This window comes from Odocoileus virginianus, chromosome 20, assembly GCF_023699985.2.
Source record: "Odocoileus virginianus isolate 20LAN1187 ecotype Illinois chromosome 20, Ovbor_1.2, whole genome shotgun sequence".
Taxonomy (NCBI): Eukaryota; Metazoa; Chordata; class Mammalia; order Artiodactyla; family Cervidae; genus Odocoileus; species Odocoileus virginianus.
This window is the reverse complement of record NC_069693.1, coordinates 36,080,556-36,097,781: the sequence shown is the minus strand read 5'-3', so window position 1 is coordinate 36,097,781 and position 17,226 is coordinate 36,080,556. Positions and strand designations below refer to the sequence as shown.

Genomic DNA, 17,226 nt, shown 5'->3' with positions numbered 1-17,226 from the left:
TCCACCTGGGGCTAAAAACAGGCCTGTGAGTCAGGGCCCACACGCTGATGCTGCTCCATGTGCCCGCGTGACCTCGGGAAGGCTCACCCGTGTGAGGAATGACTGGGAGAAACCTGGCCAGTTTCCCAAACTTCTTCCTTTGGACCCCTCTGTCAAGGTTTCTGCCTGATCCGAGAGAAGGGAGTCGGGACCAGAGGGTGGTGGGCAGGGCCAGACTTCCTGCTGGGGGAGACACCCTCCCACCTAGAGCCGTATTATGCCTCAGTCAGGCCATTAGAGGGCATGGTTTAGAACCCTGGGCCTTATAGAGCCACTTGGTTGGTGCTCCTCTGTCTGACGTGGAATCCTGGGAACTGCACTCCAGTGGGATGCGGTGGACGGTTTGGGGAAGGCCGGCCTGGAGCTGTCCTCCCAGCTCCACCCCATCACCGAGGTGTGGCGGTGGTGGGGGTCTTGTGCTGGCGACACCTCTCAATCGGCCCTTGCTCTGTCTCCCTCCGGTCTCCCCAGCTCAGCGCATGGCACCACCATTGGCCAAACCACTAAGATTCAAGTCACCCACTTCCATCCCCATATCCACTTCTCCCCATCTCCTCTGGGACACCCCTGAATCCAAGCCACTCCCTGTCTTTTCCTGGCTGTCCCCAGCCCCCATCCCAAGGGTTCCTTGCCTCTCTCTTGCTTCTCTTCAGTCTGTCTTCCAAACCACAGTCAGCAGCGAGGTTGTAGAAAAAGAACTCCCCATTTTTCCAACTGGGGACACTGATATCCAACTTAAAAGATTGCATCTCCTCGTTTTGCTTGTGGCAAACATGTGACCATGTGACCAGTTTTATCTATGGAGAAGTCAACCCAAGTATAGTGAGGTCTTTGGAAAAGGCTTTGTAAAGGGATGGTGCACCCCCTTCTCTCACTTCCTCCTTCCTGAAACCTGTGATGGCTGGAGCTCTAGCAGCCATCATGGACCATGAAGATACGGTCTATACCTGAGGGACAGTGGGCTGGCGATCTAAAAACAGTCAGGTCCTTGACAACTTTGTGGACACCATACCTTCTGGATTTTTTTTTTAAACATTTAAATTAAATTTCTATCTCATTTAAATCACTGTTTTCTAGGTCTCAGATATTCACAGTCAAACCTAATTCTAATGGATACAGTAACTCTCTCTGTTTAAACTCTCATTAGCTTCCCATTATCCCTAAATTCCAAACTCCTTACCGTGGCCTCCAAGGCCCTGGCCTGGCTGCTCTCTGTTCTGTCCTCCTCCCACCTTTCCCCTCTCCTGGTCCTCTAAGCACATAGCCTTTCCTCTGTTCCCCAGGTAGTCAGGGTCATCTTATCTCAGGGGGCTCCATCCTTCCCCTGGCTCTGCCCTTCTCCATCTTAAGTCACTTCCTCAGGGAAGCCCTCCTCTACGCCCCCAGGCAGAGTCTGCCCCCACAGTGCACCAACCACACCACACGTCACAGCTGGTGTTGCGCGTGCCTGTCCCTCGGCTTTCTGAGTATTCAGGGCACCCCCATCTCACAATGCTCTGTACACAGTCGGTGCTCTGCAGTATTTGTGAGATGAACAGATCCTCGGCATTTTACTACCAGGCACGACCCCAGTTTCTCACTCCACCCTCTCTATCTCCCAAGTCTTCTCATCTCGTCCGTCTCAACAACAGTGTGCCTAGTTCAACCACAGCAGCAGCTCTGCCGGGGAGCCATCCTGTTTAACAGATGAGGAGACTGAGGCTCAAGGTCACATGCTACTAAGTGGGAGAGCCTGGACCCAGGGTTAACCCCTACGGTGCTCCAGGAGACAGCCCTGGACTTGCATCTCAGACACTGGTGTCTAGCCCAGCCCCTCACCCCCACCACCGTGAGCAAAGGTGTGGGCAATGGGTAAGAAAGAAGGAAGCGTGAGGGTGGCGGGAAGGAGGGGTCATGCCAATGCACCTGGAGGACTGCGGTGGCTGCCAGGCCTGGCCAGCCCTGTGGGGGGCAAGCTAACAAGCAATTAATAGAGCCAGAGGGGGTCCCTTGTCTCTTTGTCTTCCTGCCTTTAGGGCCCTGGGGGGTGGGGCACACACTGGGCCTGACCTTCCTGTCCCCGGGTCCCCTCCTGGGCCAGTGGGGGGGCGCACTTTCCCACACCTTGCTCTCAGCTACAGCCCCCACGGCACTGCCTCTCTCACTGGTCAGAGCACGCCCAGCTGTCCTGGCAGCAGGGGGTGTGACACAGCAGATGCATGGACCAGGGCAGCCCCACCCGTGCAGATTTGCTCACTGGAGGATGCTGGGGCGAGCTTCTGTAGAAAACACACCCTGTGGTCCCACCGGTGGCAGCCACCAGCTTCCACGTGGCTGCGGAGGGCCCAGTCCCTCTGATCTGCATCCTTTTCACCCCTCCACCGGTGGGGCTTCCAGTCCCTCCTTTTCTGGCACCAGAGCCTCTGCTCCCCTGAAGGGGAGCACTCCTCCCCAGCCTGAGCAGTCTGGGTGGGGTGGCCCCTATCCCACGGTCTCGGCGTGGACACACAGTCTTGGCCTGGCCAATCCATCCCTCTGCCCTTAGTGAACAGTTCTGGGTGGACAAAGAATCCACATTTGTCAAGTGAGACTAACTTGACCAGCCCCAGGACACCTGCATAACTTATCAGGAGAGACCCTCCAAGGAAGGGCCCACCTGAATGTGGAGGAAAGCAGGACTGAAAGAAGGAGGCACCCCAAGTCCCAATGACACATCAACACCTGGATCCAGCTGTACGTGCAGCCACACACATCTCTGGCTTTCCAGTTACCTCCATCAATCAATCCTCTGACTCTTTCTTAACCTGGTTGAGGATGTGTTTTTGTTTGGTTGGTTTACTTCTGCACAACAGCCTCAAAGAGTGCTACACTTCCTGGTGTGTTGAGGCCAGTACCAGGCTCACGTCCTCCAGGCAGACCCCTCCCATTACTGCAGTCCACACAGTTCCTCTGGCATCTGACTCCCTTCCCCTCTTCCTGTATGGACAATGCCCTGGGCACATGCACAGGCCCACATGCTGTGCTATTTCCTGCGGGGGGAGCACCAAGACGCGTTGGGGGCACTGGCCATGTCCCAGGGGCTGTCTGCTGGGCTCCTGGAGACAGTTCTACACAGGAGCTGAGGGAGGCTGTCCACTGACGCCGTGCCCAGCGGTCCCTGCGTGGTGGGCTGAGTGCAGGACATTCGGCACTGTGGGCGCTGTCACACACCGCAGGCCCAGCCCAATAATTGCCACTGCCACAGACAGCTCTCAAGTGTCTAACATGCTCCTGTGGGGCACCACTTCCACTGAGGGTCATAGTCAGGGAGCTGTCTGCCGGCCCAGGGCCAGGGACGCAGCGGTGAGGGAGCAGGCCCTTCTCTCCTCCACGGCCCCCAGGGGCGGAGGGGCACTCCCAGTGCGTGTGCGAGACGCCGCGTTTCCTTAGACACACAAGCCCGTGGTGTGGGTCCAGCAGGTACAAAGTGCCCGGTGTGCCCAGCCCTCCACGGCCGCCGCTGTCCACCTGCTGGGGCTGCCCATGCTGTGACGTCCAGTTCCCATGCTCCCCCCCCGACCCCCAACAAGTCTTCCTCCTTTTCCCACAGCCCCCTTTGGTCACTCCTGCCCTGGGCTTCTAGTTTATTCCGTGTGGACTTTGGGGGGCTCAGGCCACAGGCTCAAGGCTCCATCCACAACTGGGCTCCTGGCTTGAGTAGGGTCTTGACCTCTCTGAGGCTCAGCATCCTCCCCTGAAAACCAGGCTGGCAGTCTCATCACTTCCTTCACAGGGCTCCCTCTTGTTGTGGGAGCAGACAGAGGATGCTAGCACAGGACGGCCTGAGGGGCGGGCCGGGCTGTGCTCCACCTCCACCTGGAGACCAGAGGAGATTAGGAGGCCAACCTGCCCGCCCTTGGGATGCCTGGAGGGTGGGGTCATGGGAAGGGGTGAGACATTGAGAAACATGTGTCTGGGACCCTGCGTTTCTGACTGTGAACAGCAGGCAAGATGCCGTTCTGATGGGTTTTGGATCGGGAGGCTTGGGGCACAGGAGTGGCTGTAACTAACTCTCAGGGCCACCTGCAGGATTCTTACCCGGTCAGTGATTTAAAATCAGCATCGACACTTCTTTTTATCAGAGCCGGTATAAGTTTTCTGGCTAAATGATATCTTAATGCTCACACATGAATGTTGACATATACATGCCCTGAAGCTGCCCTAGGTGGATATGAGATATTTTTGGAAAGCCCCACAATGGTGGAGATGCCCCTGTGGACACCCCATCCATAAGCAGGTGGAACAAGGGGTGGGGAGGGAGAGGAAGCAGCGCCTGGAGACAGGGGGCACCTCTAGCATTTGAGGGGGCTGGGGAGCTCTGCCAGGGTGCCTCCCAGAAGTAGGCTTGCCCTGGGTCAGTGCTGGGGAGCAGGGTTTCTGGGGAGGTGATGAGGGCAGCTGACCCCCTGAACTGGCAGCACACAGGGGACCCCCCCTGCAGCAGACAGGCCCGGCCCCCTGCACCAGGAGGACATGGGCTCCTGGGAACTGGCCATAAGTGTACTTGGGAAGCAGCGCCCACGATGCGGGGGCCAGGCGGTGGGGCTGCCCATTGGTGTCCATGGCTGAGGGGCTCTTTCCTGAAAGCCATCACCATACTTCAAGGAGGGCTGGGGGCTCCCATGGCCCTGCCCGTCTCCCACTTCCTGGACCACAAGAGAGCCCCCTGCACCCACTTCTCTTGCCTAGTGTCTCCTGTCCACCCTCCTCAGAGATGTGGCTGGTCACACCAGGGCTGATTGTGGGGTGAGTGGTGACCAAGGGAAGCGGGAATCAGCCTGGCTGAGCCACTAGCAACCAATACCACACACACCTGCTCACATGCCAGGCACTGCAGGGCCTTGCAAGTCCTCGCCACTGCCGCCCACCCTCCGCCCACTGTGGACGCATTCTCTGAAACTGGGACGGCCGAGTGTGTGATAAGCACCTAGGTCTGCAAAACTCCTCCCCTCTCTTCTGAGCAAAGGGGCTTAGAGCTAAAGGGCCTTTCCCTCTCAAGAGACAAAATGCAAAGGATATGGGGGAAAGCGAATAGGGATTTGCAGTCAGGTGACCCAGGTTCAATCCTGGCTCTGCTGCTTTTTAGACGTGTGACCTTGGACAGACCACTTAACCTCCCTGAGCCTCTGCTCTCGTTAGTTCCCACCTCACGGGGATGTTTGCGCAGATGAAAGGCTAAATCGATGCCACACAGCTCTGCAACATAAAGAGCCCTGCAAATGTTAGTTATTATAAGCAAAGATGAGGTCTCTGAGACACAAACAACAAGCTGACATAAAATTAGCCCGCTTTGTACAAGACTTCTCAGGCAAGCAGGATAATCTTGATAACAATAATCATAGTAATTATAATAATAACCCCTTCCGTTTGAGGAGCTGCTTTGGATCTTTCAGAGTTTTCCTCCTCTAATCTTTCAGGCCAAGTGAAGTGTGAGAGCGTGCATGTGTACACGCACGCACACATACACACACACAGTCCTCGGTTGCAAAGTCCTCGCCATCCCGCCCGGTCCTGCCACGTGCATTGTAGTAGCTTCAGCTCCCGCCAGGGGGCAGGAGTGCACAGGCCAACAGGAGACGCAGGGCTGCCGCACAAGCCCAGCCCAAGAGACCAGGCAGGGCAGGGCCAGGCTGGGCGGTGTTCCTCTGTTCCTCAAGTGAAAGGGGCTGATAGACCCCTTCTGCTGGAGCCCCAGCCTGTGCGCTGCAAGGTCAGCAGGTGGAGAAGGGCAGGGGGCACCTTTCCAGGCACTTTGCACACGTCATCCAGATCTGAGCATCTCAGGAGACGCTGTAGTCCTGGTCTCTCCCTTCCTCGCTGCTGCTGCTGGGGTAAGGGAGAGAGGGGCACACTCCCTCACCCCTGCTTCCCTGGCCCTGGGCTGGCAGACGGCTCCCAAGCTGTGACTCTCGGGGACATGGTCCCCCCACAGGTACTTTAGACATTCGTGAAGGGTGTTTTTTGTTGGTGGCAAAACCTGGGGAACTATAGGCAATTAGCAGTTGGGGGCTGGGCATGCATGGGGCTCTTTCTTTGGTTGGACTTAGCAAAGGCCTGTACCTGGAGCACGCTGTCAGGCACAGACAGGGTCTCTAGGGGACCTGGAGGACCCCACAGGTCTACCATTTGTCTCAGTGAAGGCAGCCTTCCTGTCTCCCTGGAAAGATCAAGAGCAGAAGCAGGGATTTGCTGCTGTTTCTAATCTCGCCTCCTTTCGGCTGTGCCCATCCCTTCTCCAGCCATCCATCCACACATCCCATGGCCCCATCCAGGGTACCTACCTCCCCAACGTCATGCGTCCACCCACCCATGACATCATCGCCCATCAGCCACCCTGTTCATCTATCAACTCACTTCCATACCCACCCAGTCACCCCCTCGCCTCCCGTCTATCCTTCCACAGCGTCTGTCCATCCCTTCATTCTTCACGTGTGCAACCCTCTTCATTCCTTTTACTCCTCTTTGATCTGTGTAGCCACCCACCCACCTTCATCCACCCAGTCACTCCCTTATCCACTGTATACCCACTACCCAGTGGGGTCCCCGCCTTAGGAAGTTTCATGTTCTCCAGAAAGAGAAATCTTTAGGCATAGGGAGAGACGGCCTGCCTCTCCCCAGCCCCGAACACATCGGGGGAGAACTTCCCCCTTGACAGCTCCTCGGCTCTGTCCCAAGGCCTGGTCTTTGTCAGGGGCCCAGGGCCTTGTAAAGGAAGACTCTCCCAAGTCCTCCAGCTGGGTCCACCGGGCTCCTCCGGGATGTGTTTGTCCTAAGCACCTCTTAGAGCTTTCTCTGTTTGAGGCCCAGGCTGTCTCCGAAGGGGCGGAGGGAAGACTGGGTTTTCTAAAGAACCTCACTTTTTTTTTTTTTAATCAATCTTTAAAAAATTTTTACTTATTTATTTTTGGCTGTGCTGGGTCTTCACTGTTGTGTGTGGGCTTCTCATCATTGCTGAGCGTGGGCTCTATAACACACGGGCTCAATAGTGGCGGGGTGCATAAGCTTAGCTGCCCTGAAGCATGTGGACTAGGGATTGAACCCATGTCCCCTGCATTGGCAGGCGGATTCTTAACCACTGGGCCACTAGGTAAGTCCCAAGAATCTCACTTTCTGAAGGATCACACCCTTTTCAGTCTCAAAACCCTTGGATCTTCCAATTGTTTATAGAAACAGCTTTTCCCGCTGGTGTACCATGTATCTTCAAGAACCAGGGGGTGTGTGGGTGGAGAGGGGGTGGGGGTGACTTTGACCTGAGTTCCAGCTCTCACACACCTAAAAGTTTCCACTCAGAAGCCGTGTGGCAGCCCCTGTAACTGGTGTGGTTTCCCACCCCTGGCCCTGGCCCAAGCTCAGCAGAAGGACCAGTGCTATAGCAGTGCATGTCTGCTCAGCAGGCTGGCTGAGCCCAGGACTGGGTGCTGGCGACACCGCGGACAGCCGGGGCTGGAAACTGCCTCCCCGCTCCCCGCCCTGAGCCTGCTTGTCCCGTGGGGGTGCAGACACATCAACCAAGCTCTGGAGTCAGGGAGGCTCCTCCAAGGAGGCTGCCGCTTAGGGAGGGCCACTCAAGGACACACTGCTGCCGGCAGGGGAGGCGAGATGGGTCCATCTGGAAGACAGGCCGTCGTGGGTCTGCTGTGCCCACAAGGCAGGCACCATTCAGAGACTGGCCTTCTCTGAGGGGGGAATTAAAGGGGGACCTGGGGGCCTTGCCAGGGGGCATCAGACATGCCTTAGGCCATCAACAGGGCCTGTGGACAATGGTGGACTAAGAGTCCACGCAGCCCTTAGACATGAAATGAAGAACGGCACCCAAGCCCACACACAGACAGAGCCCAGCGTGAACTGTGGACCTCCCACCCCCAGGGGAGAGGCTAGGGGCAGCCGATGCTAACACTCCCCGAGGGCGGGGCCAGGGACATTTTCGGGCCCCCAGTCCTCTTGCCAGCTTTGCGGTTCTTAGGTGAAGCTGCTGTGTGTGTCTCCTAAAGCCACCCTGGTAGAGGTTTGGGGTGAGACTGGCGGGTATGGGGCAGGGTGACTCTGAGGCCAGTGTAGATGGCGGGGGGGGGGGGGGGGGGCAGGGACTGCAGAGGTGACTGCCGGCCAGAGCACAGGGGGGTGTCTGGCACAGCCAGGGGGTGTAGGATGGCGGCTGTCCTAGGTGCTCAGGGGTGGTGGTGTGGTTATGTCACCAAGGCTTCTGATCACCTCAGATCCCGAGGATGGAGTGGGGATGCATGCTTGTCCAAGACCCTAATTACCACGTCACCTGGTGCCACTTTCTCCTGGTGCCCTTCTCCCCTGGGTGGGTCCAGACCTGCAGTCTGTGTTCTTGTGTGGCTCTTCTAAACGGGGGCCGGGGGTGGGGGGTGCGTGGAGGACAGCTGAAGCACCAAGCAGGCTCTATTCAGGCCAAAGTAAACCTTAAGGTGAGTGGGGCAGACATTTCCACATCCTCGCCCTCTGTCTCCTTTCTCCTAAGTTCAATGTTCTAAGACAGGAGAAAAGAACTAAAATTGGATAGGCTAAGTTTCTAAGAAATGAACAAGGGCAGAATGAAATTACCCACACAGAGAGCTCAGTCAAAGGGAAAGACAAGTGATAATGGCCGAGCTCGGCTCTTCAGAACACACAGTGACGATGCTGAGCAGTTTTAATTAGAGCCGCCTCGGCTGTGAGATATTAACACACAATTATGGAAGAGCAAAGACGGAAGCTGGAGCAGTGTGCACATGGCAGGGGTGAAGGGAGGCTGGCGGGTCGTGGGGACAGCGAGTGTGGTGGATGGTTCCTCTCCCCAGGCTTATTTGCTGACACCCACTTCTCTTTCCTTGTCTCCTCACTGGCGACCTCAGTTCCCGCACCATCCATTAAAGTGATGAGATGATGTTTTTGCTTGACAAGGAGCACGTCACCTGCCTTCAGGACCTGAGGGACACAGCCTGGGGCAGTGAACCGGGGGTCCATGCTCTGACCCTGGGCAGGTCTCATCTGTTTTCAGAGCCTCTGTCTTCAAAGGAACAAGGACAGGGTTGGCTGGATCAGTGCTTCTCACACCCCTGGGGGTCTCTGAGGGGTCCCTAAGATCAAAACTGTTTTCCTAACTCTTTGACGATGTTACTGGCCTCTCCAATGGTATTAATGCTGGAACTGATGAGAGACAAAACGGCACCCTTCAGCAGGAAGCAGGGGCACCAAACTATACGAACTGCCATTCTCTTCTTTGCCACCATGCAGTCACAGTAAAACTAATGCTGGTTTTCCAAGACATTTAAGAATGTCCACGGGAGCTCCCTGGTGGGCCAGTGGGTTAAGACTCTTGTGCTTCCCATGCAGGGTACGTGGGTTTGACCCCTGGTCAGAGAACGAAGATCCCACATGCCCCCAAGGCATCTGAGCTGGTGTTCTGCAATTAGTTCCTGTGCTCTGGGGCCTTCTCATCACAACTGGAGAGGTGTCCACGTGCCGCAACTAAGACCTGACACCACCCAAAACAGGCAAGTATTAAGGAACAAAGACTGTCCCTGAGGAAGTGGTCAAAATTGTGAATCACAAGCTCTGCTGTGGCACACACGTCTTTTTCATATTCTCTGATGAAACGGGGAGGGTCCTGCAAATTGCAGGTGATGCTTGTCTGGAGGGAAGGCATGTGCAAGGCTGCCCTGCCAGCCAAAATGGTTCCTTTTTTTCACAAGACACCACTTTAACTTGAAAGAATGACCGGCAGACAAATATAGGTAATTCAGACTTGGTCTCTGGAAGATAGCTTCTAAAATATCAAGCTAGCCTATCGCTTCAAGGAAAACACCTAACAAATTTGCTACCAAAATGAAAAAAATTCCAGCTTCCAGGGGAAGAACCAGAATTTTGGAAAGCTTGCATTTAACACCATAAGTTTGACAGCTTTCCAACACCTGAAGACTTTTCTGGTAAGACAGACATTGATGGTAACAAATGTCAGTTTTTTATGTTCTCTGTTGAAAAGTGTCACCATTTGGAAGATGTGCATAATTCTGAACCACTGTTTTCCAAATGATCAAAATGATGTTAAAAATCTGGCATGGTGACCCATTCAAAGAGCAAAGTAAACCAATGGATTTTTTAAAAAGACTTAATTGAGAGGAGGGTACAGAGATTTCCCATATAACCCTAGAGCCTCCCCCATTACCAGAATGGTACACTTAATCAAAAAAAAAAAGAACCTATACCAACATATTATAATCATCCAAAGCCTGTTGTTAACCTTTGGTTTCACTCTTGTTGCTGTTGAGTCACTATGTCATGCCTGACTCTTTGCAACCCCATGGACTGCAGCACGCCAGGCTTCCCTGTCCTTCACTATCTCCCGAAGTTTGCTCCAACTCACATTCCATGGGTGTAGACAAATGCATAATGACGTGTACCTCTAAGTACCATGATCTGTGGTATCATACAGTGTATTTTCACTGCCCTAAAAATCCTCTGTGCTCTACTTCATCTGTCCCTCCCCAGCCCCTGGCAGCCACTGATCTTTTTACTGCCTGATGGATCCATTTCAGATGAAGTTCTTCCCTTAGTGACATGCTTTTCAGGTTCTTCCATGTCTTTTCACAACTCGATCGCTCATTTCTTTTTAGTGCTGAATAATATTTCATTGTCTGGGTGTGCCCCAGTTTACTTACCCATTCACCTACTGAAGGACCTTCCAGCTGCTTCCAAGTTTTGGCAATTTATCAATAAAGCTGCTGTAAACATCTGTGTGCAGGCTTTCTGCACAGACATAAGCTTTCAGATCTTTTGGGTAAATATAAAGGGACATGATGCCTGGATTGTATGGTAGGAGTATGTTTAGTTTTGTCAGAAACCACCAAGGTCTTCCAGCGTGGCTGAACCACCAGCAAGGCCTGAGAGTTGCTGCTGCGTTGCATCCTCACCAGCATCGGGTGTAGTCAGTGTTCCAGGTTTCGGTCATTCATGTGTGTGGTGGTGTCTCCCTCTTGCTTTAGCTTGCATTTCTCTGTAACAGATCATGTGGAGTACCTTTCCATATGCTTATTGGCTATCCATAGACCTTCTTTGGTGAGGTATCTGTTAAGGTTTTGGGCTTATCTTAAAATCAGATTGTTTGCTTTCTTGTTGAACTTTAAGAGTTCTTTGTATACTTTGGATAAAAGCTCTTTATTGAACATACATATATATTTTTGGGGGGGGGGGCAAATATTTTGTCCCAGTCCAAGGCTTGTCTTCTTACACTCTTCACTTTCGCCTTTCGCGGAATAGTTTTTAACTTTTCTGAAGTCGTGGATTGTGCCTTTGGTGCTGTATGTAGGGTCACCATCACGCCCAAGGCCATCGAGACTGCCTCCTATATTATCTTCTAGGAGTGTCACACTTCCACATCTGCTGCCATCACCTGCTCTGCCCTGCCCTGCCGCTAAGGGGCTGGAGCTCCCTGGGGGCCCGGCTGGTGCCCACCCTGGGGACTGGCGTCAGCCTGTTGATGCCACAGTGTTTACCTGAGGCAGGCGGGATGGCGACAGGTGTAAAAAACATGGGTGACAAATACGCGGGTCAACCAAAACACGGTGAGGCAGGGTGGCGCCCGCGGCTGTGCCCCAGCAGAGGTTCCAGGGGCCACCCTGGGCAGGCAGGAGGGGGAGGACACAGTGAGGCCAGGCTGGCTGCCAGCTCCCTCATGCCCAGCACTAACCACGAGAGGAGTGCAGGGTCGGGGGAGGCTGGGGGCTGAGTGAAGCCCTAGGGGGGTTATCTGTCTCTCACGTGAAGTCGGCCCACAGCGAGCTGCTCAGCCCACGGCCTCCACCCCGGCAGCCTCCTCTGAGGCGGGGATCAGGGTCGGAGGCCTCCCCTGTCGACATAGCCCCGGCCAGTCTCACCACCCGATGTGGACAGCGGGGCATCATGGGCACCACAATGCGGGGTGGGACAAGGCTGCACAGACCTGGGCGCGGTGGGGTGGTCAGGTGCCCACCGGGCAGTGTCCGGGCCTCAGCTCGACCCGATGTTGAGGAGCAGCAGAACGGGGCTCCCTGAGTGAGAGGGGCAGCCACAGCGCCCACACCCCCAAGGGCCTGGCCTCACGCTCTGAACTGGCAGGGTGCCAAGGCGGGTGCCAAAAGTGCCGCCCGGGCTCAGGTTTCTCTCTCCCCTCTCACCCGTTTTCATGCCCTGGCCAGGGTAGAGGCCCATCCACATGGCGCCTTCCTTGGGGTCAGAAAAAGGAAGCTTTCCTCAGGCCTCATGTCTCAGTGATGGAGAAGGAAATGGCAATCCAGTCCAGTACTCTTTCCTGGAGAATCCCATGGACAGAGGAGACTGGCAGACTACAGTCCCTGGGGTCACGAAGAGTCGGACACGACAAAGTGACTGACACACATAGCTCAGTGAGAAGAAGGTGGGCTGCGTCCTGGCCCTCCTCTGGCCCCGGGTCTGGGATCCTCCTATGGCCACAGCCTGCCTCCTATCTGAGCAGGAGTCCGTGGAGGGTGAAGGTGCAGTGTGCCGCTCCTGGACCTGGCCCCTCAGGTGCATGTGCGCCTCCTGCCCTGAACGCAGAGGATGACAAAGTCTTGGGGGGAACAGAGCCCTAAGACGGAAGATTCAGTGTCATGAATACCGTGCGGAGAGCCATGCACCCACTGAGAGCAGGTGCCTAGACTATTAGACGAGCAAGACATAGCCTGTTGCATTTGAAGCACGAATCCCTTGGGGCATACTTGTTGCAGCAGCTAGTGGTACCCTGACCAATACGCTCTCCAGTGTTCTTCCTCTCCTGATTGTTGCTCCCTCCGTGACTTCCGACCTCTGTTCAGCCCTCGGTTATGAATCACCTGGTACTGTTCCTCTTTTACTGCTTCAGTGAGCAAGACACTGCCCTCTCCACGAGACTGACAAAAAGTGACAAAAAGTCAAAGTGTGAGTCGCTCAGTGTTAGCCGTGTCCAACTGAGATAAAAATCAATGTTTGTCCATCATGTGAGCTCAAATGTGTCCACTCACTGGGAAGGGCCATCCCACAGTGCCCAGCATAAAATGGGCACACAGCCAGTGCGTCCTCAGGACACGGGGCAGAAGAAGCAGGCCTGGGTGGGGAGGCCGGCTCCAGGCCCTGGGCTGGAAGGCTGGGTGCAGCTCACTTCACTTACAGTTCTGCCGGCCTGGACCCTCCTCCCACTGTCATGGTCTCCCCGGCAGGTCCCATGAAGCCTGGAGAGCCACCCTGATTTACCAGGTGTGTATGCTGCTTGCTGGTGGGCAGCACAGGACTCGGGGCAGGCCACAGGCTCCAGCTTCCACCAGCTGCAGGCCTCCTGTTTCCTTCTCTGTCCCTGCCTCCCTCCTTGGTTCCTTGGTTTTGGCTTCCAACAGGAATGAGCTCCCTGGCAGTCCCAGCTTCTAAGAAGCATGTGGCATATTCTCAGGGGACAGGAGGGGCATCTTTGCCTTCCTGGCCTTGGGTGGGGAGGTGGCAGTAGCGATCTGCCCCCTCTGCCCTGTCTCACTACTGTTAACAGCCCACTTGAGGCTTCACCTTTGTTAAGAGATGATCACCTCAAACAGCCTGGATACAGATGCAGAAGAACCAGGGGCTCTGGCCCAGTAAGGAGCTCTGTTGTCATGGTGCCTTCTGGTCTCCTAGCTGCCAACGTTCTCTTGGAAGGGAGCAGGGAGCAGAAGGTACATGCCCAACCCCCAGGCTGGCAGAGAGGACAGAAGGAAGGAGGAAGGACATCCACCTTGCTCACCTGTCTGCAGCAGCCCCGTGGCTGAGTGGGCACTTGCCCTCTAGTGAGGTGGGGTGTCCTCTCTGCCTGCCTGTGGGGAGGCCAGAAGGACCCAGTCCCCGGGACCATTGAATCCACACCCAGGACTGCCCCCTCTCAGGTCTCTGGGACCCCACCCAGCCTCCACATGAACTTCAGGCAAACCCAGAAAGGGAAGTCACAGTGCTGTGCATCCCACATCAGACCTGAACTGCAGAAAAGGTGGGGACGGAGGTCTGGTCTTCTCAGGCCATTTCTGTGGACTCTTCATTCTCGTCCTGCCCGCACCCCCATCCACGCCCTCTCTGGGGCCTTCTCCCTTCACCTTCACCCCCGCACTCACACGCTGGCCTTGCTCTGACCCTGCTCCCCCTCAGGCCACTGTCCTCGCCTTCCTGCTTCCTCCTTCTGTCCCGCCGCCTCTGTCTCCTCTCCCGCCAGCGCGCTCAGAGCCTCCCCACTGCCTGCCCTCTGCTCATTTCTCTTCTCCTGGGGCTCTGGGCCCTGTGGATGCTGCTTCCTGGGCATTGAGCTCCCCTGCCTCCCTTGTGGGCTCCTGTCCATCTACCGGACACTTAAGTTCTTCAATCCTCAAAACCCGTCTTACTCTCAGAAGTCACCTTCTCGGTGGGCCAGATAGCACCAGACCCTCCTCTGTGCAGACTCTCTGGGCAGTGACCTGGGGTTCACCAGCTCCTCGACTTCATTCAGCACGTTCCTGGCCAGTCCAGCCCTCCCCCTGACTCCTGGTTTCCCATCTCACTGTCTCCATCATGGCCTTCCTTCCCATCTCAGGCTCAAGATGCCTGCTGTATCGGCAAATGATCACTGCTGTTTACTTAATTTTTAAAAGTGACATTAAATAAACTCATTTAAAAAAACCAGCTTATCCTATAAAAGAGATGTGGTACATATATATGATATAATATTATTCAACCATTAAAAAGAATGAAATAATGCCATTTGTAGCAACCTGGATGAACTTAGAGAGATGATCATACTTAGTGAAGTAAATCAGAGAAAGATAAATATCATATGATATCACTTATATGTAGAATTTAAAGTATGAAACAAATGAAATTATTTACAAAACAGAAATAGAGTGATAGACATAGAAGACAAATATATGGTTATCAAAGGGGCTGTGGGGGTGGGTGGGATAAGTTCGCAGTTTCGGGTTAAAATATACATAATACTATATATAAAATAGTATCCAACAAGGACCTACTGTATAGAACAGGGAACTACACTCAACATCTTGTAATAATCTATAATGGAAAAGAATATTAAAAATATATATATATACATATATATAGGACTTCTCTGGTGGTCCAGTGGTTAAGAATCCACCTGACAAAGCAGGGGACATGGGTTTGATCCCTGGTCCAGGAAGATTCCGCATGCCTTCAAGCAGCTAAGCCTGGGTGCCACAACTACAGAGGCCTGTGCTCTAGAGACCGTCTTCTGCAACAAGAGAAACCACTGCAATGAAGAGCTCACACACCACAACTAGAGTAGACCCTGCTCACTGCAGCTAGAGAAAATATGCGCATAGCAATGAAGACCCAGCATAGCCATAAATAACAAACAAAATATATATATATATGTACATATGTATAACTGAGTCATATTTCTGTACCCATGAAACTAACACAACATTGTAAATCAACTAATATCAATAAATTTTTTTAAAAATTTTATCCTCGACAATAATCCATGAAATCAGAGGTTGGTACGCTAATTTTTCTAATATATGTTAAAACACACAAAACTACTCAAACATTACAGATGGAGAAAACAAGCGTTTGGTTACCAGGGCATGGGGGTGGGGAGGGATACACTGGGAGACTGGGACTGACATATACACACTGTCGTATACAAACCGCTAACTAGTAAGAATCTACTATGTAGCACAGGGAACGCTATTCAATACCCTGTAATGGTCTACACTGGAAAAAAATCTAACAGCGTGTAACCAAATCACTTCGCTGTACGCCTGACACTAACACAAATTGTAAATCAGCTACACTCCAATAAAAATTAAAGACAAAAGGAAAAATAATTGCAAAGGCACAAAACAAACCTATTCAAACAGAAGATACTGGCCTGCAGGAACCCCTAGGTGAGCGTGTGTGATCCCCCCACCCCCGCCACCCCGCAGGAGCGCCTGTCCCACTCTGGGGACACACAGGCAGCCCTGCGTGTCCATCACACAAGCCGGAGGCCCCAAGGCCAGCTCCACCCTCTTCACTTCTGTTCCTGCCACCAACTGATCCCCAAGAACTGTCAACGTTTCCCCAGAAAGGTCTGACTCCCCTCCATGGCCACACCTCCTCTCCAGTATGGAGGTCCACAGGGGTCCCACGAATCTCCGGGTCTCTGGGTTCCCTCCCTTTAATCAGTCTACTACCGAGAGCATTTAATCACCATCACGAAACCCTCCACAGCTCCAGACTATGGTGTGACCAAGGCCACGTCACCCACCCACCTACTAGAACTCCTTCCATCTGTTACCCAACTCTGGCTCATCAGCCACCTTGCCAGCCCGTCTCCCTGCAGAGGAACTGGATAAAGACCTTGGCTGAGAGCGAGATGGAGATCAGAGGGAGGGTGTGGAACAGAGAGCTAGCAAACAGCTAGCTCTCAGAAGCCGTGGGTGGTGGGGGCAGGGAGCGGGGGAGTCCAGTGGAGCAAGTGACACGAGTCCACATGAGCTCTGTAGCAAATGCAAGGACCTGGCCTCCAAAGATGGGGGCACGTCGCTTCAACAGTCTGCGACTCCTTGGCTCTGAGTGGTGGTGGGTCCATGTCATGTTCTCCCCCTAGGGATTCTGTGAGAATGCAGGGTCTGGGGCCGTGTGCTCTCTGAACTGTGAAATGATTCAACTAGGGTGTGCATTCATGTGAGCATGTGTGCAGACCAATGCTAGTAGTCTGAGTTACCGTAACAGTAAGTCTGCTGAGTAACGCTATCTTTTGAGGTAACTCGGGAAGGACAGAAGCGGGAGGACATGCAGGAGCCCCCGAGGGCAGCCACCTCCGCACATACCTGAGGCCGCCGTGTCCTGAGAGCCAGGGAGCAGTTCTTTCATGTCCTGGGGGACAGGCCAGTCAGACAACTTCCTCCAACTCAGAGATCCACCCACCTGCCTCCTAAGTTGAAAGGGATTGGGCCTGCGGCTCCCAGGATTCTGGGAGGAGGGAGCAGGCCTTCTCCACCTGCTAAGCCTTAAAGGCTAGCAAAAAGAAGTCCCCTGGAGGGAGTAGACCCCCTCCCCATGAGGGCAACAGGGACTGTTACTTGAGAACCAAGCCTGTTTGTTTCTATGGCACCAGGGAGAGACTGTGGGGAGACCCACAGCCAGCCCAGGCTAGAGCTCTGCCTGGTGGGCACCCCCAGGCTG

At 54.1% G+C, this 17,226-nt stretch overlaps 1 protein-coding gene across 4 annotated transcripts in view; it reads right to left on the bottom strand.

Annotated features, from left to right (window-relative positions):
• The window catches only part of GNAO1 (G protein subunit alpha o1), a 176,704-nt gene that overhangs the window by 27,754 nt on the left and 131,724 nt on the right, over positions 1 to 17,226 (bottom strand). The gene's annotated exons all lie outside the window — the stretch shown is intronic.